This window comes from Symphalangus syndactylus, chromosome 1 (assembly GCF_028878055.3).
Source record: "Symphalangus syndactylus isolate Jambi chromosome 1, NHGRI_mSymSyn1-v2.1_pri, whole genome shotgun sequence".
Classification (NCBI taxonomy): domain Eukaryota; kingdom Metazoa; phylum Chordata; class Mammalia; order Primates; family Hylobatidae; genus Symphalangus; species Symphalangus syndactylus.
Window position 1 is genome coordinate 8,956,015 of NC_072423.2, and position 21,304 is coordinate 8,977,318.

At 40.3% G+C, this 21,304-nt stretch overlaps 1 long non-coding RNA gene across 1 annotated transcript; it reads left to right on the forward strand.

Moving 5' to 3' along the window:
- Nucleotides 1-14,270: 14,270 nt before the first annotated feature.
- Nucleotides 14,271-19,698, forward strand: LOC129489375 (uncharacterized). Its single transcript, XR_008659960.1, has 3 exons — nucleotides 14,271-14,341; nucleotides 15,983-16,064; nucleotides 19,538-19,698. It is a non-coding gene; the product is annotated as an uncharacterized lncRNA (long non-coding RNA).
- The last annotated feature ends 1,606 nt before the right edge of the window (nucleotides 19,699-21,304 follow it).

Here is a 21,304-nt window from a genome sequence, read left to right on the forward strand (position 1 = left end):
TTTATAGGCAACTGGAAAACCAACTCTTTCTACAATCCACCTCCAATCTAGGTTCTGTATTACATCTCATAACTGATTGATTAGATGGTGAGAAAGGAAATTTTTATGAAGTGCCTAATACGCACCAATGCTAGACAACGCAGTTTACATATATTATCCATTTTAAGCTAAATAATAAACTTGGCCAAACTATTAAGATTATTGTTTTACAGATGAAGAGCATGACATTGGGAGAAACTAAGAAAATTGGCCAGGCTCACACGGTTAGTAAGAGCCAGGTTTTGGATGCCTGGCTTTCATGCATCAGAGTGCATGCTGTTTCTACTCTTCTGTGTTGCCTTCCCCAGTGGGAGAATTTTCATTTTTGAGAAATGTTTAGAAAATTTTGAACAGTTAGAATCTGTTTCAATGCCAATGAATTCTTCTGGAGATTGGTCATTCTACTTACGTGGAGAGCCTTCCCCTGAGGCTCTGTTTATCACTTCTGTATTTCTACTGTTCTCATCTCCAGGCACCCTGCTGAGGTGACTTCAACTCTTCACATTGCTTTCCCCTAAGACGCAGTTCAGAATCACTATTACCACCATCACCACCACCATCACCACCGTCATCACCATCACCACCATCATCACCATCACCATCACCAACACCATCATCACTATCACCACCTCCACCACCACCATCACCACCATCACCATCATCATCCTCATCCTCACTATCGCCATCCTCACCACCACCACCATCACCATCATCACCATCACTGTCAGCACCACCACCACCATCACCATCATCACCATCACCACCATCATCACCATCACCATCACCACCACCATCATCATCACCATCACCATCACCACCATCATCACCATCATCACAATCAACATCATCATCACCATCACCATCACCATCATCACTACCACCACCATCACCAACACCATCATCACTATCACCACCTCCACCACCACCATCACCATCACCACCACCATCATCACCACATCACCACCATCACCACCACCGTCACAATCAACAGCATCATCATCATCACCATCACCAACACCATCATCACTATCACCACCATCATCATCCTCACTATCACCATCATCACCACCACCATCATCACCATCACCACCACCACCACCATCACCAACACCATCATCACCATCACTACTGCCACCATCACCACCACTGTCACTACCACCACCATCACCACCACAATCACCATCACTACTGCCACCACCATCACCACTGCCACCACCATCACCACGACCATTATCATCACCACCAGCACCATCACCACCACAACCATCATCACCACCATTCCCACTACCAACACTAACACCATCACCACCATCATCATCACCACCATCACCACCACCAGCATCATTATCACTACCATTACCACTAGCAACACCATCACCACCATCATCATCACTATCACTACCACTACCATTACCACTACCACTACCAATACCAACACCACCACCACTAATACCAACACCACCACCAATATCAACACCAACGCCATCACCACCATCACCCACAACCACCACCACAGTAACAAGAATGGTTTAATGCATAGTTTTCACCCAGTGGACTCAGATTTTGAATAACCTTCAACCCAGTGAGCAACCGAATGTTGTTTACTCTTCATTCATCTGTATCTCACCTTGCCTGGACCACCAACAATTTAAAGAACAATCAAAGTCCTTTATAACATATTTCCATTTTATGTAAATATAATTCTTACGTAGCATGAATTCTTTAAAGGCCATCCTGATTCAGGTCTTTGCATATGTTTTATTTTGTGCATTTTCAGTTCTCAGTCTCTTTTTATTATTAAGAGAGTTTCCTCTTCCTCCACCTGACATCCCTCACCTTGTAACTGGTTATGATCTAAGATAATTTCTTTTCACGAATACTTTGTTTTGTGCTTTGTGTTGGAATAGCCAAAAGTAAAATCAATTCTTCCTTGACTCATAATGACAACCTACCAGAGAAGAATTTCATGGGTCCTAAAAAAAGAGAGTTCCAAGTGTTCCCTGGGTAAACTATTTTTTCTTGTTTTTCAGTAGAGTCTTGGAAAAAAGTTATTTGCCCAGTGGATGATTTAGGTAAATGTGTTCTTGTACAGCATAACTAATTAGCTAATAGGTAGTAGATTAGCAAAGTAAAGCCACCTTCCTTTCATACAACATTGAGGATATCCCAATAACTTTCGTTGATCTGAGTGCACGGTCACCTGGCTCCCATGTGTGGGAAGTCTGACAAGCTGGCCTCCCACAGGAGAATCATGGTGTGGCATTTATGTCTCTCTTCCCCTCATTTTCTTATTAAGAATGTAGCAAAACAACATCAACACACACCCCTATACTGATATGGTTCACAGTATTGGATGCTAAGTACAGGCGATCCTTCTTCCCATGCTTTAGAAACGGCATTTGCCATCAGCCAAGAGGCAGAAACACTGAGATGTGCTTTCTGAGTTGTCTTAGAGTAAACAGCAGATTCTCTTAGAGGATCCTGATGCAATTGTGACCTTAGTAAGGACTCAAGATACAACCATGCCCCTTGGCCCCTGTAAACAGTCATTTTCTACCTCCCACACTGTGATTTCAGTCAAATAAACAATGAAGTCAGATCTGTCAGAGAGTTCATTTGGCCAGTGTTACCTTTGCTTCATAAGGAATAAAACATGATGCTTTGTTTGTGCCAAGGAGAAGACAAAGGGATAAATCTGTTTGGTGGCTACATATATAACAATCCACTATTTAAAAACAAGTCCTTCTGGCATACCTCACAGACCCAGATAATTTCCCAGGCTAAACTCAACGTTAACATGAATAAAAGACAATATGGAAGGTCCTAAAGCAACATCTGTAGGATAGACCTAGATAAAGACAGTTAATTATGCTCACAGATATTTATTACCTCAAAGTGTCTAAATAAAATGTAGCTCTTAAACTATTATCCAAGTAAGCCCAATGATTTTAACTGGCTCTTTTTACTTTGTATTGATAATCTGTAAAGAAAAACATACATAAGCACAATTTCTCAAAACACAACCAATACCAGCAAACATAATTTCTAAATGTAAAGAGCCTCCTGAAAACCAATGATGAACTCATTTTCTTAGCTGGTGTGACCTTCGTGAGAAGAAAGCTTTGAAAGAGTATTCACCATGGACAATGCAAAACTTCAGAGTTTTTTATGAAAATTAAATGGTTTGTCCCCTGAAGAATCAGCATTAAAACCCTTTTATGCACTGGCATAAAAAAATTAACTTTAACGAATAAAACTAAGCTGTGAATCATTTATCTTTGCTTATCTCTTTGATTACTGTATATTAATTAAGATGTGAATTACTACTTGAAATAAAAGGATGCCTGGAATCCAAAAAGAATGAAAAATGCAGGCTGATGTAAGGAGACAATGAGCAGGGTAATTCAGGAAGCAATTGAAAAATGAATGTTTACTTTTAATGTTTTACTTTGCTATTTTCCTTAAAAGAAAATCTATATAAATTTATATTGTTTGCACTCTGCTGTTCTCTGATAGTTGAAAACAGTTGTTCGACTGCACTGGTCTTTGAACGCTTAGATGGCAGGGCTCAATAATCTGTCTCAGCCCAGGTTAAGTGATGGAATTCATTTAAATGCCCCAGAAGTAATCATCCACAAAGAGTACATTATTTCTCTTTTATGAATTTTCAAACCTAATACTGATGGGTGGCATGCAATTAAACCTGATCAATATGTAATTTAGGTGGGCTGACATGTTTTCAAATTCTCAGAATATAGATTCTTTCAATATTGCAAGAGCTTAGTGAAATACCTAGCTCTTATAAAATAGCTAAAGCACTTTAGTACAGTACAGAAAAAAAGGATAAGTTTAGCCAGAAGATATACAGGGAAGTAATTAGACTTGGAGAGTCTAATTTTTGAACAGAAGCCATAATTGGTAAATGAAGAGTGCCCGGGATCCTGTTTGCTCTTTCTACCTCCCTCTTACCTTCTCTCTTCCACATAAGAGAAGCAAGAAAGGCTATCAGCAGGATTTGGTAAAGTACCATGTTAGCAATTTTCAGGTACAAATACTTTCAAAAGCATTATAAATACTAATTAAAAGATTGTCAAAACCACATTATTACATTTACTCAAAAAATTTTACATTAATGTATTACATTAATACATTTAGGTATTACATTAATACATTTCTAAAGGTAAATGTACTACATGAATACATTTACTCACAAAGTTTTATTACCCAGAATCAAAGTGAGACCAAAAAAAAAAAAAAAAAATCCCAGACCCCGTGGAGGGGTGGGATTACCATAATGACCCTTTGTGTTAAGCTAATAAACAAGGGAAGTACATTGGCTTGTGACCCTAAAGGTGAAGGGGGACTCTCCCTGGTATTACTAATTAGCCTGCTGTCATCCACACAATGAGAATTACACTTGAGTTCCTATGATTTGACAGGATTCAATTTTAAATTTCATGCCTGAGGTCTTAAAGTGCTCTTTCACCCCTGCATTTGCATGTTATCCATGGCCAATCAAATACAAACAGGGCTTTATGTTTGTGGAAGCCGGCGGGAAGCAGAGATGCATGAGGCTGGCCCTGCAACAGCACCCGTGCACCTCAGGGAGCTGGGTTTCCACACAGGCCTTGTCACCCAGGCAGAGCTTTTCGTCACGGGGAGTGTGGTATTTTCTGGACTTTCATCCATGGATAGTGCTTTTTCTGTTTTGGTCAAATGTGTGCTCAATGTTCATTAAGCCCTTTCCTCTTCCTTGTGCAGATGATTTGCTTAAATTGGGTGCTCCTAACTGTGGGGCAATCCCCCTTCCCCTCATTTCTTGCTGGGAGCAGAACCCAGTGCCAACTCCCATTCACTGTGTTCAGGGAAACTTGTTTTCCGGTTACTCTGCGCTAGTTCAGGACACTGCCCGGGGCTGAGACCATGGAAGTGTCTCTTCTTCAAGGGATGGGGCATAGGGAGAGCCTCCGGCATCCATGATTCATTCGGTATTTTAAGACCTGGGAGAGTCATACTGGTACTTACTAGATGAACATTAGCCATCAACAAATATGCCCTTTCCAATTCAATTTTCATAACATCTTTGAGTAAAATGTTAGCTCTATTTAAATCACACTTCCCCTTGAAACTTCATACCTTCTGCCCTGAAGTTGGGAAACATTCTTATGTAATAAAACAAGTATCCACCCCTCATCCCATTTCATTTAAATGAACTCCCTGCTAAGAAATTAGGAAGAACAAGGTCACAACTTTACATAGGCCTAAGTAAACAAAAGGACTCTCTGCAATGCATCCTCACAACCACAAATAAATGCTAATGTGTTATCTTGGATGTGCCTTTCAGAAATGCCTGAAGTGATGTGGAGGGAGAGGCTTTCTCTGAGCTATTTGCTGGTCACTGGGACAGAAATGACAAAGGATTCTGTCCATTAGTTTTTCAATACAGTGCTCAATCGTAGCTGGAAATTGATGGTGTAACTGTGGCATCGCACTGAGGAAACTTATGATGCGGACAATAGCACTTTCAATAAAATGGCTTTTGATTTTCTATGTGTCAAACGTTTTAATATTAGGGCATTTCTAGGTCAATGAAGGGTTAATGTAGCATCATAAATCATATCTAAACAAGAGCCCTAAACTTGCTATGAGTGGAAAGTAGTCTGTTTGGGTCAAAAAAAAAAATCATCCAAAAAAAATCACAAAATGTAAGTAGCTAAACAAAGGTGGAAACCACATTTATTTCACTGCCCCCATACAGACATTGACATAGCATACTAAGGAGAGTGAATAATAGGTGAATTAGAAATTAATGATTCTCTGCAATGTAAATGGCAATTAAAGGGCATGGGCTGCTCCAGGCTCGGTCCAAAGCCCGTCTCCATTTATTTGGTTGGAAACTCACAGCATATGTAAATGTTGCAATTGAGCTCTGCTACGTCTGTATTGAAAGCTATCATCTTCTGTCCACTTTAACCCCACCAAGTACACTTAATGTTGCATCTGTTCACTCACCTTTACAACAGAATTTCCACCATTATAGTGTTTGGCTAATCTTTCGGTATGAATAAATAATGATCCCTCCAACAAGCCACAGCCCCACACATGATACCCTTGATGTTGCGAAGCAGCAAAGCTCAATGATTTACATCGATTATAATCCTACACGGTAAAGTGTTGCCTGGCAAAGCTACGTCGTTGCTGTTATTTGTGGGATTTTTTGGTCTGAAATGCTCAAAAAGAGCTATTCTTGCAGAAGGTGTAAAATGGTTAAGTGTTTAACTCATTAAAAAAAAGAAAATGAAATCCTTTCACCACCATTAGGTGTAAGTGCAATTAAAAAAAGATGACAAATTCAATAAGATTTAATGAAGAACAGAAGGAATGCAATGAAAGAACACTTTTCCCATTTTGTTTGTGCTTTTACTCTAAACTAGCCACGTATATCACACCTGGCATAGAGATTGTTTTCGGAGAACAGAGCCATTTAAACACCCTTATCCAGAGGGAAAAGATCACACAGCAAAGCCCCTGTCTTCATGACACACCAGAGTCTGCAGAGTAGGGGAGAGACACAGGGCCACCCTCTGTCATGAGGTCCCAGCTCCTTAAAAATCATGCAAACAAAACCCCAACAAGCCAAAACAAACCACAACTCTGAGAGCAATGTAAACTTAGGCACAATTTGTCACTTAAAATCTGCAAATCCCTGCAATATTCGGTGCTAGCCTGTGAAACAAATGGGTTTTTGGGAGGGAAAGCTGCATTGACAAACCCAGCAAAGAGCAATTTTCTGTCATTTAATGAAGGATGGAGAAAGGGCTTGATAAAGTACCCGCTCATTACAAGTTTGTTTTTGTATGTGTGTCTGGATGGCCGACAGAGAAAATGTGCATGTGTTGATGAAAAGGTAAAATCTCCCAGTTCAATCTTCCTAGACAAGTTGGAATTGTTAAAAGCAATCTTATTTTATTGGGAATTCATTTGGACAGTACCGAACAAAGAGACAGCTGAAATAGCAGCCTGTTGGCATTTCTTTTTAGCTAAAATAATACAAAATATTGTAATTGTTAGAGAGTTTTACACTTTCTTTCAACTCTAATGTATATCATTAAAATGATGTACATCTAATTTTAGAATTTATAAAATACCCAATTAATTTAATTTCTAGCCAGTCATACATATACATGAAATGTGTTCTATAGCTACATAATTTCTATTCTAATCTTCTATATTAAAATACATAATACGATGATGGATTGTATTACCCCTATTATTGTTATATTAATTTTGTTATTTGTAACAACAATTGAAACCATCAAACAAATAAGGAAATTTCCAAATTTAGATAGATAAAAAATAAAATTGAATACTGCTTAGTTGGATCAAAGTTCTAGAAATCAATCACATGGAATCAAAATATGTTATAACTTAAAAAACTTGAATACAGAAATTAGTTAATTGGAAACCCTGAAAAAGATCAGACATTTTTTCTTATTTTAACAATTGAAATTGTAAGGAAACAGGATCACAGGGAGATGGGTGCTGAGCAAATCTGTCAGGAGATGCTTCTTAATGATACTGAAAGGGATGTCATAGCGCCGGTTACTTGATAAGGTTATTGAGAAGATACGTTGACACAGCACGCACACACACACACACACACACACACGATTCTGGAATAATCTCGGTATCCTCTAAACACAGTTATGTGGATTCAGGCATGAATAGCAAATTCTGATGACACTCTGTCTTGCAAAGCCCTGGTCTAGCGGACGGAGTTTCCTACTGAAGGTGCCTTCTCTCTCCCTGTGAATGTGAACTGCACTGTCTGCTTCTTCCTGCCACAGCGAAAATCTATTGGCAACTGCTTAAAATTTAGGCCTTTTCTATATTCCACTTTCTCTTTCAGTTTTAACCCTGGTGTGCTGCATTTGTGAGGCTCCTGTTCCTGCCCGTTGCCAGGGACCCACTGTCTCAAGTGAGCATGCCCCTCCCCTTGTGTCCGGGTGGGAGGGCTGGCCGCCTGGCATTCCAACCTGCAAAAGGCCTGTTTTCAGGACCAAGTCCAGAGTCAGAGAGAACAAGGGCACGCCACTGCCATGTACTGCCTGAAGCTGAGCCATCCGCTCATGGCAAGCGTTAGGGGCCACAGATGGAAGGTCTTCATGCCCCCACCAGAAGGGTTTTGTGTGGCTTATAGAATTTTTTTTAAAAATTCAGCTAGCATTTAAACATTGGGATGTTTTTATATACATGTATGGATTTTCAGCTTTTATTAAAAATATGTGGATCTGGCCATATTGTGTTCTGGTTGTGCAGGGCACGGTGGGCTGCGGTCCAGCCACATGGCTGCCTGCAAGTGGTGCAACTTCCCTCCAGCTTCCCATCCACTTCTGCTCACCGCAGGCTCTGCAGAGCCTGTGAACCACCCAGCTCGGGCCCTCAGAGGGAACCTTTGGCTCTGTAGGAACCTTTATGAGGCAACAAGGGAATGGACAGAAAAATACAAAGTGAAAGGTTTCTTTTCTAATGGAAGTACTCTAACTATTAATTTAATTTTACTATCTTTGAACACCATTATTTTCTATGATAAGTAGGGATCACAGTATCTTAATGAATCAAGTGTTCATGTATTAATTCCCATCTCAGTCACCAGAACCGTATTAATTATATCAGGATAAGCAACACTCTAGAACGTCTAAAATGATTAAGCCCCCAAGTGGGAATTTAATTGAATGTATTATAAGCTTCTGAAACTTCAAATGTGTACAGTTGCCCCCGTATCCATGGGAGATAGGTTCCAAGAACCCCTGGAGATACCAAAGTCCACACGTGCTGAAGTTCCTGATATGAAATGGTGTAGTGTCTGCACAAAATCTGTGCACGTCTTCTTGTTCACCAGCATCAACTCTAGATTACTTACAATACCGACTTCAGGGTAAATGCTATCTAGTTGTTTTCTGGATTGCCTAGAAAACAATGGCAAGAAAAGCGTCTGGACACGTTCTGTACAAATGCAATTATTTTTTTCTGAATATTTTCTATCTTGATTGGTTGAATCTATGGATGGGGAATCCACAAATACAGACGACTGACTGTGCATTGGAAACACTTTCAGCAAACAGTAAAAACTACCAGTGTCCTAAAGTGTTAACACATGAAGTTGTACTCTTAAAAAGATTAATGATTATTTCCTTATAAATGTCAACTTTATATATTCTGACATATATTTTTATAAATGATGATGTTAATGCATTTATTAGGTGCTTTTTTCTTAATTTCAAAGCATCATCAATCACTTGCAAAGAAGGCTCAAAAACAGAGAAGGTTAGGTCTGACCCATCAGGATTTCCATATGCAAGGAGAGTGAGTTAGAAAAGTGCATAAACATGCAAATCATGAATGGGAACAAACAGATGACGTGGGGAATGGCGGGAGGGCTGAGTGTGGGGTTGTCTGGGCTAGTGTGAAAGTTCAATTGCAGTGAAAAACAGCTGACCTTCCTTCTTCCTTCTGTGTCGCCTCCTCTATTCCTTTCTCTGTCTTCCATTTGTTTTCCTTCTTTACTGTTGAACTTTTTTTTTTCAACACTGCCTGTATTTCTTTCTATTTTTTATGATTATTATACTTCAAGTTTTAGGGTACATGTGCACAATGTGCAGGTTTGTTACATATGTATCCATGTGCCATGTTGGTGTGCTGCACCCATTAACTCTTCATTTAGCATTAGGTATATCTCCTAATGCTGTCCCTCCCCCCTCCCCTCACCCCACAACAGTCCCCGTAGTGTGATGTTTCCCTTCCTGTGTCCATGTGTTCTCATTGTTCAATTCCCACCTATGAGTGAGAACACGCGGTGTTTGGTTTTTTGTCCTTGCGATAGTTTACTGAGAATGATGGTTTCCAATTTCATCCATGTCCCTACAAAGGACATGAACTCTTAAAAGTAGAAGTAGGCTTGTAGGATGTAGGCTGTTGAGTGGGGGTAGGCACGTGTCTGCTTTTGAGCACGAGAATACGTCACCCTTGTTTACAAAGACTCTGGGGATATTCTTCAAGTACTATTTTGTCTTACATGAAAATGAACACCCATTACTTCTAAATCTCAAGGAGAAAAGAAAGTGTTAAATTGAAAAAAACTGTATAACATCAGCTAAGGGAGGTTTCTTTCATGTGGATTTTGGGAAACGTGTGTGAGACAATTGGCCATTTTTTATAAGTAGGGATGATGCTGTTGATTTCATAATAATTTATCATCTCCAATCTCCCTGCTGTCTGCTTGGAAATGTGTTACAGCTCTCTGTCACTGAATTTGAGGGATTTGGCAACAATAGTCTGTATAAATGATATTTTCAATATTTCCTTCATGGTTCAGGCATTATTTCCCATATATTCCCACATATTCATATATATATATATATTCATAAATTTGCCAGTTTCAGGTATACACAAACATAGTACACCTTCTTGGTAATTAGCTCATTTAAAATACGAGAGTGAAAAACTGCATAACTGTGTGAAATGACAAATCTGTTAGTTTACCTCACTATAGTAACCTGATTCTATACCTCAAATATACACAGTAAAATTTACTAAAAACAAAATACAAAAATGAAAATATTGTATAATATTTCCTAAGGGATATTTTCCACAAAATTTTCTGGTTTATTTTGCCAACTGATGAATCCGTGCATACATGTCAGGTGTAAAGATCTCCCAAACAGAGGGTAAAACATATCTAATCCTTCTGTCTCCACCAACCGTAAGACAACAAAGAAAATAACTCACACTTCATGGTATACGCAACAAACTAACCAAAGGGCCTGGCAGCTTTGACATAGTGCTTAGAAGGCACACCTCAATTGTGGTGTTCCTTGTGTAAGTATCAATCTGATCAGAATATAGTATATTATTGGATTTCTAATTTTCTGTGAAAAGACCAGGCTATGTTAAGCAGCCTTTAGCAAGCTGTCACAGATGAGACCAATAAGCACATCCTGCCTTAACACACAGCAAGGGTTGCCAAGGATACGATGTCGAGGAACGAGGGTCAGGAGTCAAACTGACCAATATTGAGTAAATTGCATTGGTCTGAATGATTCCCCCTGAGCTAGTAATGATATAGCAAGCACGTAGCTTGGTCTGCAGACAGATAAATACTACATTTGAAGATCTACAGAGAGCTGCATTTGGCAATTGTTATATATGCACGAATTTGGTTTGTGTGTGTGTAAAATATATAAAAATATGCATGCCGAGGCTAACATGACAATGAGTTGGATATACATTAACTATATATAACTACAAGGGTACATATATACCTACTTACTCATGTTCTTAGTTTAAAGTAAATCAGGGCTATACACCAATCTATATGAAAATATTATAATAAAAATACATACAATTTTTTTTATTTTGATATTTATAACCATGAGTTTTGACCTCAAAGGATATGGTGATTTTTCAGGATACAACAAAACTAGAGAAATACGATCTAAAGAGTTTTTTTTATATAAGAGTCTCCACAAACTGTTTCAAACACATGACATGAAAGTTTATTATCAGATTTCATAAACAACCTAAAACTTTAAAAAGCAAACATGAAAGAGTTCAGAGGTAGTCTTCTTAATAAGCATTCTTCTAAACACTAAAATTCATACTTTTTTCCTACGTAATCAATGTTTTAATCCATATTGCAGCCTTCCCGTTAATAAGCTGGCTGAATAAGAAGTTGATGCATTTCTAAGCCTTTCTCTGCCTTCTCCTCTTTGCCTCTGTCACCATTTGGCCTTTCCTCATAGTTTGTCGTGGCTCAAGGATTAAACAGTATGCATTAGTGCAGTTGCATTAAGAAAAAGCCTGTAATGGCAAGAGACTCAAGGCATGTCAGGCTGGATCCATAACTCGAAGAAGACGAATATAAACAGAAGACCCAACATTTTGAAGACTGGCCTAGGTTGACCTAGCTCTTGCTGGCAGCTTTTTAGAACTGTCCTGCTCTCCAGAATTGTCCCTCTCTCCAGAACTGTTCCTCTCTCCAGAACTGTCCTCTTCTCCAGAACTGCCCCCCCTTTCCAGAACTATCTCTTTCTCCAGAACTGTTCCCCTCTACAGAACTACCCCAGCTCCAGAACTGTTCTTCTCTCCACAACTATCCTCCTCTCCAGGGTTGTCTCCCTCTCCAGAACTGTTCCTCTCTTCAGAACTGTCCCCCTCTCCAGAACTATTTCCCTCTGCAGAACCGCCCTCATCTCCAGAACTGTCCTTCTCTCCCAAACTGTTCCCCTCTCCAGAATTGTCCCCATCTCCAGAACTGTTCCCCTCTCCAAAACTGTTCCCCTCTCCAGAAATGTTCTGCTTTCCAGAACGGTTTCAGAACTCTTCCTCTCACCAGAGTGGAACAGTCGCAAGTAAAACAGTCAGCACTCTCTAAGATTCTATCATCTTTAATTTAAAGTTTTATAAACAAGTCAGAGAGAAAAGACTGAAGAGGATATATGAAAGGTAATTTCTGTTGGGTGTCTTCCCATGTAAGATAGGTTTCAAACATTTTGAAAATATTATAACCTTGCAAATTTATAACCTCAATGAAAACAGACTTTTTTCTTTATCATCCTTATTTACTAACGTATCTTTTCCAGAAATGACTTAATCACATTTTCTGTACCATGATTACACCCTTGGTTTGAAGGATGTTCTTTCATGTCTATACTATGATACATACACATTGATGTGTGTTTGTGCATAAAACAACACCACAGAATGTTCTCAAAGTATTTGGATAAGTATGTGAGTTGCTCATACTATATAATTTACATCTTTAAAAATACCTTTGTTCCCATTTTCTAAGTTGAAAAACAAAAGTCAAAACTGGTTTCCTAAAAAACAAAGGGGCATGTGTTTTATGATTTAATGGATGTCATTTGATATTCACTGTTTCTAAATCTATAGATAAAGGACAGAAAAAAAAATGGCCAGTGCAGTTCTAGATGAACGGTTAAGAAAGGAATTATTCTAAGTCTGAAGTAGTGCATTTATAAAAATGCTGAGTTTTGTCTGTGTTCAATTGGGATACTGACCAGAGGGAGGCTGCAGGCAAGATAATTAAGTTTCCTTTACTAATTTAGTTCTTTGTAGCATTTGCAGCTATCTTTTCTAAGTGCCTACTGCCCAGTCCTGTCACCTTTGATGCTGGATTGGATGCCAAGGTGAAAGATGCTACCCTGAAAATCCTCACTGAAGCGTCCCTTACATTACTGCCTGAAAGGGGGACGCCCAGATATTTTAAATTTGTTTGTTTTATTTCACACATGTCCTGCAATCTACACTAATTACACTGGGATTTCAGTATTGGTTTCAACAGAGAAGTGATTGATGAGGAAGATGCTTGGGATAGTCTATAGCAAATAATAGAAAGGAAAATTAATAAATCACAGCTCTTTTCACATAAAGAAAGACAATTTTCTGTAAGGTGAACTATTTAAAACACAATTAGCTCATTCATGTCTTGGCAGCAGGAAAGACTGTTTTTAGACCTGCAGTGAGCTCGCTCTTCACTTGAGATTTAAACTGACAAGTAAGAAGATGTGTAGTCTTGAACTTGTTCCTCTGCTAACGAGGTCTCACTCACCTTGCTCCTGAAGACGCATCCGCCCATCTGTGTGTTCCCGTATGCAAAGGAGAGGATATTTTCAGGCCATTTCCATGCTCTGCTGCATACATTTTGTATTGAAAATACCAATACATGGGAGAAAGAGAGACCAGGGACTCGAATGTGTCTCTGTAGGGCCTTCTTAGAAATCAACGCATCCAACATTATTAAAGATACCTTTTGGGGAAAATATTTTATTGGAAATATCCTAAACTCTGAAAATGCTTCATTAAATGATCTTTGTGCTGTTTGTGCCCCCAGGTTCTTAGGGGTTGCCGCTCTGTTTTACCCTGGAGTTCCCTTCTCTGGTCACTCTACACCTCAGCGGAGGGGGCAGGGTCATCCTGGCCTCTGGCTCTGATCAGTACCTATTGCCGAACTGATGCGGTTTGGCTGTGTCCCTACTCAAATCTCATCTTGAATTCCCATGTGTGGTGGGAGGGACCTGGTGTGAAGTGATTGAGTTATGGGGGCGGGTCTTTCCCGTGCTGTTCTCGTGATAGTGAATGGGTCTCACGAGATCTGATGGTCATAAAAACGGGAGTTTCGCTGCATAAGCTCTCTTTTTGCCTGCCGCCATCCACGTAAGATGTGATTTGCCTCTCCTTGCCTTCTGCCATGATTGTGAGGCCTCCCCAGCCACGTGAAACTGTGAGTACAATTAAGTCTCTTTCTTTTGTAAATTGCCTGGTCTCCGGTAGGTCTTTTATCAGTAGCGTGAAAACGGACTAATACACTAACAAACCATAAACCAGCACTTCCAGCCCAGATCTTCTCCTGAGAAGGAGAGGGAACACAAATGGCTCCACACATTTTGGCGGTGTAGTGACATTCCATTGTCCTAGTGTTTCTTGTCACTGCAGGTCCCAGCGAGGTCTTCCCTTGCTCCAGTTCAGTCTCAGGAGAAGAGCCTGCACCCACTCCTAGTAAGTTCTTGTGGCCCCCTGTGACCCGCCCACTCCTACGTGAGCAGCCCCTTATGAAAATCCTCCAATTGTTCTAGTTGAGTGTGTCACTCATTGCTGGCAGTTCTAGCATATTGCAGTAGGTGGTCTGTTCTGCTGGGTGGAGGAGAGCGGGAGAAGAGATAGGCACTGGGAAACCAGAGTGTGTGCTAGCCCGATTGAGATGGGTAAATTTAGAAGGTGTCATTATCATTTTACTTCAAAGGCTTTGGATTTCCAGGGTGTCATATATATCAATATTTAAATATAAAGGCAAGAATTCCAGTCCTGCATGGATCAATAGTAATTATTTTAGAATAGTCGGATACATTGATTTATCTGCATCTCTGACCCCAACCACTAACACGAGTAAGCAAGAGTTGTATGTGTGCTTACATATATGAGGGGCTCGGGGCATCTTGGCCAGGTGGTGCCCCGCAATGGCGCTTGCCAGATAACCTGCCCTCAGCCTCTATTCTTGGAGTTAGAGTGTTTGATCTTCACATTGTTACTCATGTCCATGTTGGTAAACATTTAGGAAAAATGGAAGCGTGGCAGTTTCTTTAATTGTATAGAGTTTATACTAAAGGACATCAAAACCACCCTCTCTTTTACCTTTTAATATGCACAGAATTTATTACCATTTAAAATAATTTTTCCAAAGTCTCCTCTAATTCCCGGTGGAACTTCTGGAGGTGAGGTGACTGGGCAGCTGTGTGTGTTGTGCTGGTAGAACTGGGATCGGGTCACCTGATGAAGGAGATGCAATTTACTTAATAAAAGTAGAATCACTGAACAGTCAATTTTTATTCTGTGCTGATAAAAAATGGTGTCCAATAAAAAATAAACCCAGACTTGGCAAAGAGAGACGACATTCAGCAGGGTTATTGCAAAGGAGAGAAAGTGACAATGGCCACGGAGGGAGGAGGTCATTGCCATGGGGAGAAGCCTCCAGCTGTAAGGTCTGCATGTCCCCCAAGGATTAGGAAAAGGGTTTTTCTTTTCTAAGGAGAAGTGAACAGAGCTAGAGAAACTGGGTGTGTAGGTCCGGGAATGCTTTCCCTCGAGGTTGGTCTGTTCTCAGGAGGGGCTGGTGACAGGGCTGTCTGTGGGGCTCAGACTGTGTGTGGGGACCTGGAGAAGGTGGAAAGCTTGGCCCGTGTTTGACTCCCAAGCATGACGTCTGACACATCAGCGGGAACAAGCGATACAGCTAATCATGCATGAGGCACGGAGTTTGAGGGACTCATCTGGATCTCACCTAAGCCGCATGGGGAGGGCGGCAGCTTGTAGTGAGCTCTCTGCAGCAACACCGTGGTGAGATTTCCTACCCTTCACCATTTTCCAGGATCACAGGGCTCAGGCGAAGTCCAAGACTGTCAGAGGTGTGGATAAAGTTAAAATATTTAACCTTCTCATGTAAACATAAGGTAAAATTTTATTGTTCTTTTCCCCAAATATGATGGTAGATATTTTCAGAATAGAGAATGTAGAAGTATAATAAAGTCTTCTTAGCTCAAGATCTCAAAAAAAAAGCATAATATATTCTTAATTCTTTAAAATTGTTTAGGATGTAATTCACTTAGGGAACCAATGTCTTTTGTAGAGCCTGATTAAGTTTGAAACGTAAGATTTGGACTCAGAACTGAGCTGGACTCACTTCACCTCACTTCACTGAGCTGCGTGGGCTTGGAGGGATGGTATGTTCTGTAACCTCATCTGCAAAATGGGAACAGTAAAAGCAACTGTCTCAGAGCGCCTGAAAGACCAAGTGAGCTCGTATATGAAAAATGTGGTCGCTGTGTCTGCTTCATATTTAGAAATATTTAATAAATGAAGATTATTCTTATTATTAATAATATTAACATATGAATAAAATAATGTTTCCTTTCACATCTTCATTGCAAAGATAAGAGAAACTACAATATTTAAAAATAAAATGCTGGCTGGGTGCGGTGGCTCATACTTGTAATCTCAGCACTTTGGGAGGCTAAGGTGTGAGGATTGCTTGAGCTCAGGAATTTGAGACCAGCCTGGGGAACATGGTTGTCGCCACAAAAAATACAAAAATTAGCTGGGCATGGTGGCACATGCCTGTAGTGTCAGCTACTGGGGAGGCTGAGGCAGGAGGATCAGTTGAGTCCAGAAAGTGGAGGTTGCAGTGAACCGAGATCACACCACTGCACATCAGCCTGGGTGACAGAATGAGACCTCATCTCAAAAAAAGAAAAAAATAAGTAAAATAAAACGTTCTATAATATGATTATCATTAATGCAAATTAAGTCACTTGAAGGATATCAACTTTTTATTTCTTTCTAACTTATGGTCATGCTTTAAAATTTAATTACTATAATCGTTAAAATCAGATAAATGCTTCAGGACAGATATTTTCCTGTCATGTGTTCTACCAGGACGGCATTATCAAGAATATACTGAAATTAGTGCAAACCAAAATGAACCACACATAAAAAGCATACAATGTAAGTTTTTTCTTATATTTCACATTTCTAATTGTAGAGGGGAAGTACCACATTTAGGTTGAAAATCAATTAATTATAACATTAGAAATGAAATCGTAGAAACATTAGGAAACTCACAACTTGAAAGGCATCTTCTTCATGAAACGCACACTGGCCCTTAAGTACAGTACAGTGCTGAGAATGTCACTGTACTTTTACTATGGGAGGTAATGAGGCCTTAAATTGGGGAAAACTTACAGACTAGAGTATTTTATTGGTATAACTTTCCAAAATGATTACTTAAGAAGCTATTAAATGGAAAATTCATCGGAAGAGTAGAATATGGAAACGGTGAGATTAAAAGTAACCCTTGTCCTTGAACATTATTTCTGCCATTTTTACGCATTCCAGTACTGGTGCCTGTTTCCCAGCCTCCCCTTCCCTCACTCCCAAGACTTTCTCTCCAACTTCCGAGACTGTTTCACAGCTTCACATCTTTGTACACACTGCTCCTCTTAACTAGACATGTGCGCCTAGCGCACCCTAACACATCCTCGTTCGCCCCTGGTTCAGCCGCTGTCTTCTCTGAGAAACCCTATGTGGGATTGCAGCTGGATGTCAATGCCATTGACCCCAGGGCCCTGGACCCTCCATATCCAGCACTCCTACTGCTGTATTCCCAGTAACAGGTTCAAATGGACCCACTGTCATGTGGCTCTTACGTTCTGTGCTAGGAGCTCCTTACAGATAGAGGCTTAATCCTAGGATCTTTGTGCCTCTAGGATTTGGCATCATGCTCGGCGTACAGTAGGGGCTGGATAAATGTCTGTTGTATTAAGTTTATTTCAACATTTTTATGCGAAATGGCAAAATCTAGACTATAAGTCAAACATCGAAGCTAGAGGATGCAATATCTTTATGTGAAGGAAAAGCCATCTCTCTTAGGAATATCTTCAGAGGAAGCCACTGTAGGCGCAGAACAAACATTCCTGGGCACCACATGGAACGGAAGGAAACTGAGTTTTGGGAAGTGGAGTTTTTGTAGGCAGGAGCCGTACATAGCACAGGCTGGGGCAGAGGATAGAAATTGTGACTTATTATTGGAATCCATATGCTATTCCCAAGATGACGGGGTTCCATTCAGATCTTTTACATATAATTTGGTTGTAATATATTGGTGAGGGTTGGGGGAGTGATTTTTTTTATGATGAGGTTAGGGAAAAATCGAAGAGGAAAAATGAAAGGTAGCAAAAGTGTTCTCCATAAGGTAAGAGAGAAACGCAGTGAAGACGAGGGAGGAAGCTGCCTTGAGAGATTGAGAGATACAGAGTGGGGGTGTGTGTTGGGGGTGTCTGTGAGATCATGAGTATTAAGTCCTGTATTTGCAAGTAGACTAAGTGTTGGGTGGATGAGCAGAATGAGCACGCTCACTCACGGGCACTGTGAGGGCAGCACATGTTTTTTTTCATTTTTTTATTTTTTTATTTTAAGTTCTGGGATACATGTGCTGAGCGTGCAGGTTTGTTACACACGTATACATGTGCCACGGTGGTTTGCTGCGCCCGTTAACCCGTCCTGTAGGTTTTAAGCCCTACGTGCATGAATGCATTAGGTATTTGTCCTAATGCTCCCCCTCCCCTTGCCTCCCACCCCCCAACAGGCCCCGGTTTGTGCAACACGTTTTAAAAAATAGTACGGGTCAACTATTTTAAATACAATGAAAGTGTTTTCACCATGAATTGATCTGAGAGGGGAAAGGTTAGGGCTTCACGATTATTTTTAGAAAATAAGAAAGACTAAAAATGTAAAAACAACGAACCAGGCAATCAAGAGATAATATCACACAAGATGTCTTCTAATTTTGGGCTCTCGGGGGCTCAGGCCTGCGAGCTGTAAGTTGAAGCTGCAGAATCCCAGGTCATGGAGGAAGGGTTATAAATCCATAGGCTGGGAAATCTGCCCTCCAAGAACACGCCCTCGCTCACTGAGTCTGAGTCATGTAGTACAAAACCTGGCCTCGGATATAAGATTCTCTAATTTACCTGTTCCTCCCCCAGTTAAAGGACGCTTAAACAGGGGCGCACAGTGACAGATGCGGCCCCGGCACAGCGGCACTGGCGTTGAGATTCCACATCAGCATCGGTGTGGACCTGAGAGAACCATTGCGCCTTTTGCAGACCCAGCCTGGATTCTATTTTTAGTTTTCTAATCCTTTAATACTCTTTCCTAGGGATCTGCATCCAATATCCTTGAAATATCAAAATTTGCTTCCTCTGAAATGAATGGATATAAAATATACTGTTAGTATTATAATAACTGAAATCAACAAGTTACAATTCATGACTGTTGCTTCATTTTTTCTAATTTTAGAGGGCTTAATGAATCTGTTCATGTTGTTCCGATATTCCTTAATGATTTACTTTATAATGATTTATTTTTAAAGGGTAGAACCTTCTTCAAACAAGGACCACTGAGTATAATTTCCTACGAGATGATTTGTGAGTCTCCATGCATGAGTCTACGGCTAAGGTTGAAATTTAGAAGTTGGCAGCATCTAACCAAGGAAGTATTGAAAATTACAATAAAATGCCCTAATTGTCTCTTTATGTGGTTATGTAAACTGATGTTAATTTTCGTGAGGGGAAATAGAAGAGGGCTACTACAGCAGAATGGCAGAGAGATGCCTCTGCAGCAACAGAATGAATACTTGCTTTAAAAAAAATGTCAAAATGTGGATGTGCCTCAAATCATTTAAAAAATAGAAGGTGATAAGTTGAAAATGTCAGGTAATTGGCAGACAGATAGAAAGTTAAACTGTGTCCTCAGTGAAGAAAATTAACCAGCAGCTGCCAGCAGGGACCCCAAGGTCATGTGAATGCCAGAATCAAGCAAAGCCCAATCATTCAGAGGGGGTTCTCGGCTGATATTTCCCCTCCCTGGTCATTTTCAGATCTCTTAGGAACTGCCCTGAACTACTGCCAACATGTGTTCATTTCTAAAAATTACATAGATTGTGATTTATTACCCATCACACTACAAAAATCCACTGCGAATTAAATCAGCCCTTTGTTTAAATTGCTCCCCGGCAATGCGCATCATATCATCATAAATGACATTGAAGTTATAATCTGCAGCCCTCGGCCTCAGCCGCTGATAAGGCCCCACCATGGGACGATCAATACTTACTATTCATTTTTGAAATTATCTCCACATTGATCCCTGAACAAGCGCCAGCAACACAGAGGCACAGTGCCTTTAATACAATAATTATATAAAGGTTTACAGGCTCATCCTCCCAGCCAATAAAAGCTGTCAACTGGCAGGGACAGTTACAATCCTATAATCCATCAAAACGCTGTTCTCTGACCTATGGGCTTCTGGGCTTTCAGGAGACCATGATAAACATGCTCGTGCCGGAGAGGAGAGCCGCACAGACCTGCTAAACAAAGGCTGCAGATGGATGCCACCGATTAACCAAAAATCCTCCAAGTAGCCCGGTGTACTATTTTCTGTTAATGAAGGAAACAATGAAGGCTTGTCTGTTTGCTAATTGTCATTTACTCAGAAGGAGTGCAGCTAGCCACTTTGCTGTTTTATTTTTTGGTCTTTAATTGATCAGGTTTGACTTTGAACCGGATGATGTATGGTAATGAAGTAAGCCCGTAGAAATCATGGTGCAGACAGGTATCTCAGGAGAGGAACAAGTGAGTATCTGAGACAGGGAAGGGAGACGATCAGTGGGCAGGGCAAATAGTGTCCGTGCTCACAAACAGGCACACACACATGTGCAATGCACATGTCCCCACACCCAAATATTCATGCACACACACATACACAGGCACTGACAACACACGCACAAATGCACCCACAAAAACATACGTACATATATGCACACATATATGCACAAACATATAAACCTGCACATGCAAACGCATATGCACATACACATGCAGCCTACACACATGCTATACACATATACATCTACACACATGTTCACATGTAAACACACAATACACAAGTACACACATACGTAGACACATGCCCCACACAAGACACACACAAAATACATACATGCCACACACATGTTCACATGCAACACATCCATGCACACAAACACACACTTCTACACAGAGACACATACCCACACACAACTATGCACACAGAAACACATGCACACACAGACACACAGGTACCTGCATATACACACACT